This window comes from Elephantulus edwardii, unplaced genomic scaffold (assembly GCF_000299155.1).
Source record: "Elephantulus edwardii isolate Elephantulus edwardi_28Jun2011 unplaced genomic scaffold, EleEdw1.0 scaffold00014, whole genome shotgun sequence".
NCBI classification, from domain to species: Eukaryota; Metazoa; Chordata; class Mammalia; order Macroscelidea; family Macroscelididae; genus Elephantulus; species Elephantulus edwardii.
This window is the reverse complement of record NW_006399764.1, coordinates 11,856,067-11,868,558: the sequence shown is the minus strand read 5'-3', so window position 1 is coordinate 11,868,558 and position 12,492 is coordinate 11,856,067. Positions and strand designations below refer to the sequence as shown.

Below are 12,492 nucleotides of genomic sequence, written 5' to 3'. Positions count from 1 at the left end.
AGCTTTTATGAGGTATTTAATTTCAGGGAAACATGGGCAGCGCAGACACACAGCCAGAAGTTTGCAAAGAAATTGGTCACACCACCAACTCACTCAACGTTGTATTCTGAAGGCCAAATGTTACTCTAAAATAACAAATGCTTAGAGAGTCTCCACTCTCCATCTCATTTCCTGTGTTCTTATCTCAGCTACATGCTCCTGCTGCTGGCTTCTGCCCTGAGCATGGTGTTCCTTCAAGGTTTATCTGCATAGGATCAGGTGGATAAAGAGCTACTCAAAGGGTTAGACAGGGAGCTTAAGGGACGGTAAGGGGCGATGCCAATGAGGGAGGAATGATTTGGAAAAGAAAGGTGAAATGACTGCACAACTCCAAGAAGGCAAATCTACGTTGCTGCATTGTTTGTGAAAGTTACTTAACTGGTGTGTGTTCTGCCGTGCAGCTGTTCAACAATACAAATCAAATTAAAATAAAATCACTGCAGTCCTCTATTGTATAAAACGCACCATCTTTCTACTCTGCTGAATGGGGGAGACCAAGTTTTTCAGTACCACAAGTAGGGCACGATCATTAGTCCTAAATGAGGAAGCCGTTTGCAGTTCTTACTAAAGCACCCTCCCTTCCTTCCCCCACCCCAGCAGCGCCAAGCTCCACAGAGGAGGACACAGGGAAGCATTTGGAGGCATTCCTAAGGCACACTCCACCTCCCCGGGCTGGAGGGGAAAACAGGTGTCAACAATCTATGGCTTGTGCTGCAGGAAAAGAGCCAGACCAGGGGGGAGGAATCCCTTATGAGCAGCAGGCAGCCCACAAACCTGGGCCACTGCGTGGTTTGCTTGAGATTTGCAGTACAATGTCCTACACATCCCCGCCTGGCTCTCACAAAGAAGAGCTGGTTGACAAGCAGCAGCGCCCGCGTGGGGGGCTCTTCATTTGGGTGGGGCGGCTCCTGCACCGTGAGTCCCGGCGCGGAGCTGCACCGACCGCTGAATGTACACTCAGTGAGCAGGCACGCGTGGTGTCCAGCTGCAAAACATTTCTCCCTGGGGCCGCAGAGGACTCCTTTTCCTCTCCAAGTTGCTCTTTTCAGCCATGAAAAGTGCCTGCAAATGGTATTATTTTGATAGCTCTGGAAACCATTTGGGAACCAAAAGAGATGTCTCTGCAACCACAAAGTGCTAATTTCCCGTCCTGCTTGACTAGAGCTGGACTTAAAATGGGCTGTTCTGCCCACGCACTCTCAGAGAGTGACATTACCCAGGATAAGAAGAGAGTATGGTGGCCATCTATTTCATGGTCAACGTGACCATCTGTCACAAGCATCATGTGACCGCCAAACCCAACCTAGGGACAGGCGTCCAGCTTCTTAACCATACATAAATAATGATGCCAGGGTTGCTCTCCATCGGGAAAAGGACAAGTAGCAAGCAACATTCCTACTTTCCATGCAACAGTTAAGACTAACCCCCATGCTGAGAACAATATAATAAAATTTATGTTTAAAAAAAAAAAAAAAGACTAACCCCCAATGCTTCCACAAAGCCTCTGAGGAGGCTTAAAGTAGGAGTCACATTTATTCAACGAGAATATTGAAACAGAAAGTTTCAACCAATTGAGCTGGCCAGAGAAGGGTAAAATGCTACATAGTGAGAGGGTGGCAATGTTCCAGAAGCTTCTGGCAGTCAGGGCAAGTGTGTGTGGGATGCAGCCACAAGACCTGAGGGATGATCTCCAGGCAGTGATTCTCACTCTTTAGTGGGCAGGGACATCACCTTGAGGGCTTGTTAAAACATGGACTGCTGCCGCCCTGCCTACAGTATTCAGTTCTGTCCATCTGCGGTGGGGCTAGATTTTTTAGTACAAGTTCCCAACTGGTGGTGATGGTAGACGAGGGACCAAACAGATTTATGAGACCCACTGATGGAGGTCCACAGATTCATAACCATAGTTGGGTCATTTGGGTCCTGTATGTATGAGGGGGCTGGAGTGAGACTCGAGGTATGTTTATAATTTAAAATGTCAACTGACTGTATTAATTCCAAGTTCAACATCATTGATTTTAGGTTAATCACATCTCTTTTCTAAACACAAAGTGGAAAAGTTCCACATTTTTTTAAACAATCTAAAATATTTAAGAAAACACTAGTGTACAGATCATAAGAAAAATCAGAATCCTAGTGGTATACTGAGAGGAAGTTTACTTGTCAAAGTTTTGTGACAAGGTCCCTTGAGAGAACACGATTATTACACAATAAAAATATTTATGAAATACGTATAACCAAGTCATGGAGGATGAACTTTAATGTACAGTAAATTGACCCACACAGAACTCAAATATTAAGCCCTCAAAACACCATTCTGGAGTCTAGATTAAAATGTTGTAGTGTAGAGTCTGATCCGACTCATTGCTGGCCCTCTGGCAGGATTTCAATGGGAAGCAATCACACGGGAGGAGACTGTCCGTCTTTTTTCCATGAAGCAGCTGGTGGCCTCAAACTGCGTGCCTTCAGGATTGCAGTGCACCTTCTTGCCACCAATCTAATTAAATGCACGAGGCTGTCCCTCCACAACAAAGACTTGAAAACACAAATAAAACTGCTACAGGTTATAATCCTGAAATGTGAGCATGATAGGAAGGGTGAGTAATTAGATCCAGCATTGACTGGAAGAAGAAACTGAAGGAAAACAGAGAACAAGGGGAGATACAGAACGGATGTGCACACATTAGCAGAGCGTGGCCATCCTGACGCACATCCTGCTCCTGATGAGAAGCACATGAAGACAACTTCACACTACCCTCAATGGGGCAGAGACACAGTGCAGATACACGCCTGGGTGAAGCCAAGTGAGAAGAACGTGAGTCAGACGTAAAGAAGGACTGTAACGATGCTGGGAGAGAAGTCAAGGCTGTGAGGGTGCTCAGCTCTGAATAATCCCACCTCCCTCAAATTAGGCCAAGCCAGGAAGCTGATCGCCAGCTAGACGTGCCAAGGAGAGCACTGCTGCCCATTACCGAGTTCAGTAGAAAGCTCTGATGGCCTACTGGTTAAGGAGCTGTGCTGCAAACACAAAGGTAGGAGATTCAAATCTACCAGCTGCCCTGTAGTGGAAAGATGAACAATCTCCTTCCTTGGGATTTACAGCCTCTGAAAACCTGCTGAAGAGTCAGCTGTGGGTCTGTTTTGACTCAACAACAATGAAATAAAACCAGACATCAATGACCAGTAGAGCATGCTGTCAGCCCGCACTCCTCACCCACATCTGACCTGCTTGTACCCCTCCACCTGCACCCCCACATACCAAGTGGTCTTTGGTGCACGTCCTTGTGCCACAGTGGGTACATGTGGGTAACACCTTCGCTACACCACTTTGTTCCCTAGGGCTTAGCAATGCAACCTTCCACAGACTGCACACCACGTACTCATTACCTCTGTGCTTTGCAGACCAGACTCATGCCCACCACTTCCTGGCAACTGGTGGTGGATGCTCCTGTGGATTTCAAGTCATCTGCCCACTGCTGCAGGAGATTAGCAGAGTGTACTGGTGCCTGCCTCTGTCTGCCTGCCTTGCACCCAGAGCCACATGGTGTCACAGACACAAGACACAAGCTTACAATCTCTGGTGACACAGAAAATAAATAAACCTACTCACCAAAATGAAAAGAAAAAACAACCAACCCAAAACCAAAACCAACCAAAACAAACAAACAAAAAACCCCTAAAGATTCAGCACAAAAATCAACCACAAAATGAACCAAAACATTTTAATATCGATGAACAAAAAGACTACAGGGAAAGGAGATGGAACAAAGAAAACATCAGCATCTCCCCCGCACAACAAAACGACAGCAGTCAACTCACGTAACTGCTGTGCTTATCAAGCACACTGAATGATAACAGAGGAAATGCATTAGTCAAAAGACAGAGGAACAAAACTGATTAAAAACCCCAACTCCTCAATACGTTGTTTATAGGAGACATAATTCAGAAACAAAGTTCTAAACAAGCTATATATTAAGAAAGGGAGAAAAGATATTTATCAAGTCCTTATGAAGGAACTTTTGTTGTTTTTTCCCCATGGAGTTGGAACCAACTCCCAACTCACAGCTGACTCTCTGGTGAGTTTTTCAGAGTTAAAAAGCACACGGGAGGAGACTGCCCATTTTTTGTCCCCAAAACAGCTGGTGAATTCAAACTGTGTGCTTTGGGGTTGGCCTAACAACTCCTTACCAGGATGCCACCAGTGCTGGTCCTTCTGCACAACACACCCAAAGTATGTGAGATGAGGTCTCCCCATCCCAGCTTCGAAGGAATATTCTAGCTGTGCTTTTTCCAAGACATAGGTATTTATAACCATATAAACAACTTCTGGTAGCCCATGGTATATGCAATGTTCTCTGCCAGTAACATAATTGAAAGGCATAAATTCTTCCTCAAACTTCCTTACTCATTATCCAGCTTTTGCATGCATATGAAGCAACTGAAAATACCGTATCTTGAGTCAGGTGCACTTTATTCCCTGAAGTGACATCTTTGCATTTTAACATATTTATAAGATCTTCTTGCAGCAGATTTGCTCAATGCAATATGTTGTTTGATATCCTGACAGCTGCTTCCGTGGGCATTGATTGTGGATCCAAACAAAATGAAATCCTTGACAACGTCAATATTTTCACCACTAACCATGATGTTGTTTATTGGTCTAGTGAGGAGCTGTGCTTTCTTTATGTTAAGGTGTAATCTATACTGAAGGCTGCAGTCTTTGGTTTTTTATCAGTAAGAGCTTTCCTTCCTCGTCACTTTTGGCAAGGGAGGGTGTGTCATCTGCATATCACAGGTTGTTACTGAGTCTTTTTCTAACTCCCATGCCATGTTTTACTTCATGTAGTTCAACTTATTGGATTATTTGCTCAGCATACATATTGAATAAGTATGATGAAAGGATACAACCTGACACAAACCTTTCTTGTTTTTAAACCGCACGCTCTCTACTTTGGTTTAAACATCTGCCTCTTTGTCCATTAACAGTTTTTCATGAGCACAACTAAGTACTCTGGAAATGCTATTCTTCACAGTGTTACATATAATTTGTTAGAGCCCATACAGTCAAATGTTTCTGAATAGTAAATAAAATACAGCTTTTATTTCGAGTCTCTTTCTGGTATTCTCTGCCTTCAATTAATATACACCTGACATTAATGACATCCCTCATTCATATTCTCTCATGAAATGAGCTTGACTTTCTGAAATTCCCCATCAAAATACTGCTGCAGTCATTTTTAAAAAAAACTATCTGGTCAAAAGGAAAATGTGGTGCTTTCCCAAAGGCCAAGTCTTGCTAAATCCACCAGTGGCTCTCCAGAAGAAAGAAGGACAATCTCTTGCAGTGCAACTTACAGTCTCAGAAACCTGCTGGAGGGTCAGCGATGGTCAGTTACAACTCAGTGGCCTTGAGTAGAGAGTGAGACCGCTAGATTTGAACTTGCATGCGATATTAATGATACAACTGGACAATTTCTGTATTCTTTTGGATCAATTATTTTGTAATAGGAACAAATCTGACTCTCTTCCAGTTGGTTGGCCAAGCAGGCATTTTTCAAGTTTCCTGATATACACTAGTGAGAATTTTCAGTGCTTATGCATTCCTTGAAATACTTTAATTTAGTATTCTCTTTCTGGAGTCTTGTTTTCCCCAACACCTTCCCAGCAACTTGTACTCGTTCTTTTAATACTATTGATTCCTGATCATACCAACCATTTAAAATGGCTGAACATTAATCAATTCTTTCTGGTACAACTATTAATTCTTTCCATTTTCTTTTGATATTTCTTGTCTCAGTATTTGCCTCAATATTTGCCCATAGATTCCTTCAAGAAACTCAAGGCTTGCCATTTTCATAGTCATTTTAGCTGGTAAAATGCTAACATTTTCACTCTCATTTTGGTTTTCTAACTTTAGGTCTGTGGACTTTGCCTCTCAATAGGGCTTTTCTAGCAAGGATGACTATGAGGAAGGGCAGAACTATGTGAGGAATGTTGACTTACCCAGAAAGGGACTGGCTATCTACCATTACACAAGGAGACTGGCCAATCGCAAAAATCTGCAAGAGGACTGGCTACTTTGCCAATAAATTGAACAAGCTGCAGAGAAAATCTTCTCTGCTCAGAAGTGGCAGGAATTCTTCCCCCAGCCAGAGATGAGAGACTGCTCCAACCTGATGAAATGTAGTGCATTTTGGGACAGTAGAAGTAGCCATGGCTAAACTGAAGAATTGATGTGAGATGAGATGAAACCTTGGGGGAGGGGTGAGCCAATACTGGCAGGACTGAGAACTTGGGAACATTTAGAGCTACAAGGCTTGAGGCTGAGGTGCTTGTGTGTACATTTTAGGAAATGTCTCAACTGAATTCTGTTATTAATCTGAATTAGAATGGTTTTACTTCCCTAATATGGCTCTGTGTAGTCAAGAGAGCTAGCACATTGAATTTTGGGCAAAACAGTAAAATTGGTGTGGAGATGAGTAGAAAGAGGCATGGGAGGATGGGGGACATGTCTGACCTCATGGAAATTTGTTTTGTGCTACTGAGTCTGCGGATGAAGACAGTTTCCCTCTGAGAAGTTCATAAAGGTCAGGTATGCTGTTCCCCACATGGCCTTTGCTTTTTTTAACAAGGTCTTTCCACCTTTAACTATATCGTCTTCTTGAGCTGCTCTTTTGAAATCTTCTCTTCAGTTTTTTAAATCCATCATTTATTCCATTTGCTTTAAATTCCATTAACTTTCAAGAGAAAATTTCAAACTCTTTTTGAAAGTGTATTTTTAGTATTTTCCTTCTTTCCTTTCTTTGTAGTAATATTTTGTTTTTTAATGTATGACTTATATTCTTGATATCATCCCCAAACTCTTCTGGTCTTTAAGCAGTAATGTCCCATGTGTTAAATCTAGTCTTAGGCTGGTGTCTTAAGTATAGATGCAGTATTATTCAAGGTTGTACCTTGGCTGTTGTGGGCATAAATTTGAATATAAGCAATGATCTGTTCTTCAATCTTGTGTTGTTCTGACTGGTGACACTGAGCTTTTCAACTGTCTTCTTGCATGTAGGTAGTCAATTTGCTTCATCTGTGTATTCTAGCCAGTTAGATATACATGCATAATAGCTATGTATGTAGTTTAAAAATATTTTCAATGAATAAGCCATTGGTTTTGAAAAATTTTATGCAGTTTACGGTATATTTTCTACACCAAAGCCGTATTTTATATCTGCTGATCGTCTTTGCTTAAAATCTTGGCATTCTAATTACCATTTATTATTCATTCATCTTGATTGCAGGTTTGATCCAGTTTAGACTGCAGAAGTTGTTAAGAGTATTCCATTTCTTCATCTTTGGTATTAGTTGTTGGTGTATAATTAAGAACACAATATTAATAGGTTTTCCTTGTAGGTAAATTACTGTTTTCCTATCACTGACAGACCTTCAGGAAAAGTCTTGAAATAGTCTTTTTTTTACACTCATATGAATCCATTCCTTTTAAATCTGTCATTCCTAGAATAGTAGAACATATGACTGTCTGGATTTGAATGGCTGATACCAGTTCATTCAGCTCATCAATGACTAAAATATGGATCTTAGCATTCTAGTTCACTTTCACCAACTTTCCATTTCCCTGGTTTCATACATTGTACATTTCATCTTCTTATTAATTAGTGTTTACAGTGATTTTTTTTCTCATTTTGAGTCTTGTTACACTGGCAAACAAAGATTCTAAAAGACTTATGCTGTCCATACCATTATGGTCAACTCGATTTTGAGAAGGCAGCTCTTTCCTGTTCACATTTTGAGTGCTGCCTAATTGAGGGGTTCCTCTTCCTTCCGGTACTGTATCAGACAGTGTTCAGCTGCCATTAGTAAGGTTTACACTGGCTATCTTTCTGTTTAAGAAGTAGATTGTCAGGTGTTTCATCTACGTCTGGAAGCTTCATTGAAACTTGTCTATCATGCTGACCATGCTTATATTTGAAAGACCAGTGCTATAGTTTCCAGCATCATAGTTAACATGTAAGTCACCGCACTATGACAAATGGACAGAGATATAAAACCCAAACCCCAGTGCTGTGATGTTGAATCTTGTGCCACTGAGGTTTCAAATGCCATAACAGTCACCCATGATGGACAGTATTTAGTGGAGCTCCCAGTTTAAGACAGGTTTGGAAGCAGGAGTGGCATCCACTTCCTAAACAACATGCCTCTGAAAACTCTATGAACTTTGAGAAATGTCAACAGTTCTAGAAAGGCTTCAGGCCTTTTGTTCGTAGGTTTGCTATGAGTTTACTCAGCTTGATGGCAATCAACAATACCCAGTGTAATCAAGTTTACTTGGACTTGGTGGTCTTCTATTGGGTTTCTAAAGTTGTACATCTTAACAGACGGAGATTGCCTAGCTTTTTCCCATGAAACAGCTGCCTACCTTTTGGTTAATAGCCTAACACATTATATACAGTGATAGACATTCTGACATATAAATTTGCAAATGCTAGGAGGGGAAGGCCCTTTATGAGGTGGATTGATTCAGTGACTGGGGTAATCAGGATGGGTGCATCAGAGACAGTGCAATTGGCACAGGGCAGAACAGAGTTTAGGGCTGTTGTACATAGGGTCACTATGAGTCGCAAGCAATTCGACAGGACATAACAACAACATATGCAAGTATATTTAAGCATTTATACATATATAAGAGAACATATAGAAGGCACAGTTCTTTAAATACTTTACATACGGGGAATGAATCAGGGGCCATAAAGGTGAAGGACTACTACCTCAGTGGATATCTAGGATCAACTGGCAAAATCCAGTTCAGTAATAATTAGTTTTAACATTCTATTCTGGTGAGTAGAAAAACTTAAAAGTTTTTGAAGGGAGCTCTGGTGGCCTAGTGGCAAGAAGCTGCACTGCAATCCCAGAGGTACATGGTTCAACTCCACCAGAAGCTGTGCTGGAGAAGGAGGGGCACTCTCCTCCTGTAACGGTCAGGTTGGATTTGACGGTACACACAAAATAATAAATGTTTTAAAAGGTTTTGAGTAGTCATCTAAGAAGCCACCTTTTGTCTTTTCCTGCCTAGAGCATAGTAGAATGGAAAACTTCTGGAAGTAGTTAGTCTAAAGAACTAATGGCCCAAATGAACCAGATTTCTCTACCTTGAGACCAAAACAACTAGATGGTGCCCCTCCTCCATCAGCCACTCTGATCCACACCACAGCACAATGTCCTGCTTAGCATAAATTAAAACAAACAAACAAACCAAGAATAACCGTAGAATAAAGTTCAAAGTCCCACAAAACCAATCCCATTTACTGGCAGGAAAAAAAACCCAAGGAATTTTCAGAGCTACTGTGCTGAGAAAACCTTCTAAGTTGAAACAGAAGCTATGTCCAGAGGTCATCTTCCAGCTAAATAATAGATGAGAGGAGGGTAAAAATAAAACACAACTAACAGAGTGAAGAGTGTCCTCCTCAGAACAATCAATTACAGGAGATGAGCAGGACGTTTGTCCAAAACCAAAAACGAGAAAACAGAGAGGGACAGGGAACTCAGACTCATGGAGACTCAAGAAGGAAAACGGGAGAAAACTGGTTTACTGTGGGGATTGCAATCAATATAATGGAACAATGTTTGGCATTAGCTATGAATTGGGGAAAAGCAGCTCTGGGGACACAGTCCATAGTAAAGTGCACTGTTAACCCAAATGCTGTGCTGTACCTCTTCAGGGGTTCTAATCCACCAGTGCTTCCAGGGAAGAAAGACAGGTCAGTCTGCTCCAATGCAATTTACCTGTAAGACTCTATAGTAGTGAGTGAGTGAGTGTGTAAAAAAGTGTGTTAATGTCAATCAAGGGGGTAAAAAAAGAGGTGTAAAAAAGTCCAGTGCAGTTCAGATTTTCCCCTTGCTTACTAATATGAAACTTGTTTTTGAAATAGCAAAACTCTCATCAGTAAAAAATTCTGTGTCTCTTCTTGCTGAAGCTCTAAGAACACATGAAGTTAACTTAGGGGCTTACTTCATGCTTACAATGAGGTTTCTTTGAATGGTGTGTTTGATAATGGTGAAAGCACCCTGTTCGTTGCTGTTGAGGCAAAGCAAAGACTTCACTCACTGTCATCAGGTCAGAAATGACTCATAATTGACCCTCTAACAGGTTTTGAGAGAGCTCATCTTACTGCTGTAGTCACTGGTTGATTCAAAATACCCAAGAGGTACCACCTTTGGGATACCAGTGCAACTCTCGTCAAACTACGCCATCAGAGCTCTTTAAGCCTTTGTTCAACTCTGTTGTTTGCAAATGTATGCTTTGAGAAAGATTCCTTAAGCATCAGTTCCTTTCATAGCAGAGAGAGAACCTGGAATCTCAAGTAGACATGATAATGTGAAATTGACATAATAAAGTAAAATCAGTCCACATACCGCTGCTTATTGTGGTCACTAATTGACAGCTGGTTGCTACTAGTATTTACAACACATTTACTATAATTTACATTAAAAGTACTCTATTGCTTATGACAAGAGAACTCTTTACTACTAAATAATGAGCCTACCAAGACTTGCAAAGCAACCTCTAACATGAAATGGCTAGACAAAGTCATATCATAATGGATTTTCCAAAGAGGATTATTTTTGCCCAAGACAAGCAAGAAAACCCACATGCTTATAACTCTGGGAGGTTAAGTGCTTCAAAAAAGAACACCTGTCAAGTTGGGTCATGTGAGAGATCTTACAAAATCTTGGCACTGTTGCTTACTCCGGGCACATATTTCCTTCTTAAGTAACGAGAAGACAGAAGCAGTTCTGTTTTTCCCTAATGGGCAACTATACTCAGGAACAAAATATCAGTGACTCAATCTTTGTAGCTGACAAAATAAAGATAAGGAGGCGGAAGTAACACACACTTGTTTGGTGAACAAAGAATACAGTAACGAAAAGATATTACTTCAGATGAACTCTAAGTCAATTCAAATAAAATATCTACCTTGTTTAGAAAAAAGAAAGCTTATAACCTATAATAAGAGTTCATCCTTTCTTTGTACAAACATGCAGAAAGACTGTGCCTAAGATGAGTACTAATTTGAAAGAAAAAGCAGATTTGTGCGTGTCCTTTATTCACTCTTCAGTTTTCATTATTGACCACAGTCCTAGGTTCTTGTCAGTGCCCTCTCATTCATTAAATAATCATCCTATATAGTATAGGGCACTCGAGTAGCGTAGCCCTAAGACAGTTGATTTTTTAACCCAAATTCCATGCTTCTCTGTTCAAATTTAGCAGTAGTTCTAGCAGAGAAAGACAGGTAACCTCCCCTGTGTGATGTACAGCCTGGGAAAGCCAATTCAGAGTCAGCCGTCAGGTAATTCTGATTCAATGGCAATGGGATGAGTGACACATTACACAGCTTTTTTGCTTAACATTCTCAAAAGCCCACAGGTAGACAAACTCATTTCCTCTGTCCTCTACAAGAAACCAGATGTAATCTTCTTGCCTCCAAAACAAATGTAAAAAGTGCTATCACCTAAGTCAATAAAGCACAAATAAGTTGTGCCTGATTCAGGCCAGGATCTTTTGCAGTCACTACCTACACATCTAGGAGCTGGACAATAAATGACAGGACAACAACTGATGCCTTTGAACGAGGTGGTGCTGCAGAGGAGTGCTGAATATCCCATGAACTGCCAAAAGAACAAACAGATTATGTCTTAGAGAAGGTGCAGCCAGAGTGATCCTTGGAGACAAAGATATGAAGCTAACAAAAGTATGTCTCTCATACTTTGAATATGTTGTGAGGAGAGGTAATTCCTTGGAGAGGGACAACATGCTTGGAGAGGTGGAGGGATGGCAAACGAGAGGAAAACACTCAACCAGGTGGACTGACACAGTGACTGCAGCAATGGGCTTGAGTATGCCACAGACAGTGAGGATGGTACAGGACAGGACAGGGTTCAGATCTATTGTTCACAGGGTCATTATGAATCATACCCAAACTGGTGACTTCAACAACATCATGTAAGTGAACTGCTTTTAAGCAACCTAATGAATAAGTAATATACTGAGATATGCTATGCCAACATCAACAAAAGGTTAAGGCTAAAGTTAAGAGGGGGAAAAAAAGCACTGAAGAGTGACTAAACAACTCACAAGACAAATGAAAGAGCAAATTGCTCAAAACCTAATAATCAGAATTTATGTTTGAATTTGGTTTTGTTAGTAACTCCTTTCAAACACACATACTTCTCTCCTGTGCGATTAATTGCCTTGGAAAACTCACTGGAAGGTCATCTATGTTGGTTCTGACTTGACAGTAAACAACAAGAACAAAACTTTATTACATAGACAAGAATATTAATATAAGATTGGATAATTGGAAAATAAAACAATGACTAACCTTTTGACCTATGTTTGTGTAGTGTTATGCCACGCTATGGTCTTTGCAATTACTTGGGATGCATTAG

At 41.0% G+C, this 12,492-nt stretch overlaps 1 protein-coding gene across 2 annotated transcripts in view; it reads right to left on the bottom strand.

The window, feature by feature from the left end:
- MLLT3 (myeloid/lymphoid or mixed-lineage leukemia (trithorax homolog, Drosophila); translocated to, 3) overlaps positions 1–12,492 on the bottom strand; it is a 344,501-nt gene that overhangs the window by 28,404 nt on the left and 303,605 nt on the right. The window lies entirely within an intron of this gene.